Here is a 3,602-nt window from a genome sequence, read left to right as displayed (position 1 = left end):
GTGCAGAAAATGTCTTGGAGCATCAAAGTGCACATTTTCATATATAGAATGCTTAACATAGTTAACATGTAAACATGGAGTATTTACCCTGCCGTTGAACCATGGGCATCATAAACAGCCTCTAAAAAGTTTTCCTTTATTACTTTCATGAATTCCCGATCATTGTTTTTAATAAGATACGGTGTTGACATAATAGTTCATATTCCATTCATTAATATAATTGATTTGAACCAAAGAGGCATCGACATTGGAATGACGAAATGATTGCAAAGTTCCTTTTGTTTTTTTTTTTTTTTTTTTTTTTTTTGCTTATTCGAGTGGGGATTTTGCCTTTTCAGAAGAGTGGTGTAATGATTTATAGTGAAAGGGAGTATTTAAGCTCTCTTGCAGAGAGATGAAGCTGTAAGCCCCTGTTTTTCTTCTGAGGAAAATTATGTTGCTTTTGTCAACAGCTCTAGTTTTTTAGAAGGTTATGGCAACCCAACTTGCAGGGTTTTACTTAAATAAAGTAACCCACCTCATATCGTATAGTGTCATGCTGTCGTGTTTAAAGTCCATGGATTTTCATAGATTACATAAGGACTTTTTTTTATGTTTTGTGAATTACTTAAATGATAAATGTTTCATCATTATATAGGGGTAAGGTGTGTCATCATTTTTGCATACTATTGGTTTTATACGTCACACCGCTTTTTAAGAGTATTAAGATGTATAAGCTGTCAAATTTTAAAGGATAGTGCACCCAAACAAGAAAAATTTTGTCATGATTTACTCACCTTTATTTTGGTCCATTTTCAAACGTTTATGAATGATTTCTTTTTTGCAACGAAACAAATTATTTTAAAAAAAAACCCCATTTTAATTTTTTTCTGTGTAATATAGAATTAAAGTTTGGTTCAATGTTGTTGATTTGATATAGAACCTTTGTGGTTGACCTCTCCCAAATAATATATAAAAAGTCTTGGATGGCCTGAAAGTTGAGTAACATTATAAATACATTTTCATTTTTGGTGAACTATTCCTTTAATATGACTCCCAAATCATCATTGGTGCGTGCATCTGATTGGTTAAGCCACAATAAGTAATTAAATGGAGATATCCCCCATGTTGGCTATATTATAAAATACATTTCTATCGAAGGTCCAGAGTAACTGTTTATTAAAGAAAATTTGCCAAAGGTGAATGTCCTTAATATAAAACATATAATGTATAAAACATTATAATACCATCTTTTGGAGCATGTGGAATTCTGAATGCCAATGGTGTTCATGAGTAGGCCCATTTGTGAATGAAAGAAACCTCCCTATGCATCAGAGCAACATATAAAACCTGTAGTCTCCGCGCACTCTCACACGCTAAAGATGCGCAGACGCGTGACTACTGACAGTCTCGTGCGCACTGGGTCAGTTAAAACTGTGCACATACTAAACCTGAACTAGTTTAAAACTTTCGAGAAATGAATGAAGCAGAAAAAAATGCCTGTCTTACATTGAAACTTGAGCGACGCAGCTTTGGAGATGGAAGCAACCGGAGATGAAACCCGGGGACGAGCATTTAGCTCAAATCGAGAATCGCGCTTGCTGAGCGTCATCTTTCTTTTGCGCTATCATCTCTGAACTTTGGTCTGCTTCTGGTTTTGTGGAAGAAGAACAGGCAGATGTCCAGGATGCGCGTGTTTGTGAGGCCATCTCTGCTTGGCGGACCTGGTGGTCGCCTTTTTCCCCAGGTGTGTCACAGCTGATGCTGGGAACAAATAAACCGAACCGTTCACATCGGTCCTGACCTCGGTATGTTCGTCTCCTGGTCAAGTATCTGCAGATTGTCGGCATGTTCCCTCCCTTACATGATAGTTGTGATGACTGTTGACCGTTATCAGGCGATCTGTAACCCAATGGTGACTTTCCAGAGGCGACGCCGCGCGCTGGAACCTGCCAGTGTGCGTCGCGTGGCTCGCGTCGTTCGTCTTCAGCGTCCCGCAGCTGTTTATTTTCTCTAGGTTCAGATCGCCCCCGGGTTGTCTACGACTGCTGGGCACAAGTTCATAATTCTAGCCGTGGGGACCTAAAGCGTACGTGACGTGGACGACCCTGATGATATTTCTGGTGCCCCATCGTAACCGTGACGGTGTGCCAGGTGCGCATCTGCCGCGCGCTCCAGATTCCAACCTGTACCTGAAGACCCAGCAGCAGCAGCAGGGTCGTGCTGAAGGACACCCGCACCCTCTTTCCTCCAGGACCAGCAACGTGGCGTCGGTGTCCAAGTCTCGAATTAAGACCGTGAAGATGACGGTGGGTGATCGTGCTCGCTTACACCGTTGTGCTGGGCTCCGTTCTTCACCGTTCAGCTGTGGTCTGTGTGGGACGCGGATCGCACCGACCGAGAGTAAGAGAAAGTCTTCTAACAAACATTTTAAGTGTAATAAATTGCATGTTGCATCTTAATGCTAAGGTAAAAAGATGTGCTGTTGAAGATATGCCTTTGCAAATATAATCGAGCTGATACAAGGTGACACACATTAACTGAATCCTGAATAATGTGTGCAGATATTGTGTTTATTATTATTATTTGAAGATTTTATAGAGCTACATGCATTTTAAAATCAGGGAATGGGGGTGTGACCTTGGAGTTTTTTGTTAAAAAACTGGTAAAAAAATGCAAACAATTAATTAATTAAAATATACAAATTGGAACCAAATGTGAATGGACATTACACCATATTAGTACAATGCTTAATACAGACTCTTAGTTAAGTATTACACCACACACACATTTATATATGATGTCACCTCTGTAACTCATTTCTTAATTGGTTAAGCTAACTGGAAGGATGTTCAAAGTTTTTGTTCCAGCACTCCACACTCTCCCTACATGTGTACCTAGAGAGCTATGCTCAATCAACTATGAAATGTTTCGGGATATTTATTTTTTAAGAATGTGATCAAAATGTAATGTCTTCTATCTAACCAGTGTTTTTTTTCATATTATATATATATTTCAGCTGCAACCTTCAACCATCCTCATGTTGCTGGCGAGCCTTTAACAGTGTTGCCAATCCATGTATCTACCTGCTTTTCACTGTGAAGTTCCCCGAAAACTGTTGGGAACTCTCCTGTGCATGAAGCAAATCAGACTTAAAGGAGTCGCTGCCCTGAGGAGGCTACAAATGGTCAGCTCTCTGTATTTGATGCTTTTTAAAAGCCACTCCGACATACAGTGACAACATGAAACAACACTAACAAAAACATGTCCAAATGCCATGAACGTCTGTACCATGTTAGTATTCTCTGAAGTAACGAAAGGAGTACATGTAAATACGTACATGCATATGGTTCAGTACTACTGTATACATACACAGTACAATGATATTACCATCCCCCCCCCGTGATACATCACTGTACTGTTGCTATCACGGTTCTTCTATGTAAAAAAAATCACTGGGCATCCTCATTGTGAATTGTTATCAAACAGTTTGGAGGTTTTAATGATTCTTGTTTACACTGAATTAATGTTACAAAACTCCAATTTTATTTCCAGCTGATCCTCCATTCCTTTCATTGGCCCTAAAAAGATTATTTTTCCAAAAACTGGTCACAGTCAGTCAT

The 3,602-nt window shown here is 39.5% G+C and overlaps 1 pseudogene; it reads left to right on the top strand.

Annotated features, from left to right (window-relative positions):
* Positions 1 to 1,517: 1,517 nt before the first annotated feature.
* Positions 1,518 to 3,217, top strand: LOC122135822 (annotated as a pseudogene).
* The last annotated feature ends 385 nt before the right edge of the window (positions 3,218 to 3,602 follow it).

Source organism: Cyprinus carpio, chromosome B1 (assembly GCF_018340385.1).
Source record: "Cyprinus carpio isolate SPL01 chromosome B1, ASM1834038v1, whole genome shotgun sequence".
Classification (NCBI taxonomy): Eukaryota; Metazoa; Chordata; class Actinopteri; order Cypriniformes; family Cyprinidae; genus Cyprinus; species Cyprinus carpio.
This window is presented reverse-complemented; position numbering and strand designations above follow the sequence as displayed.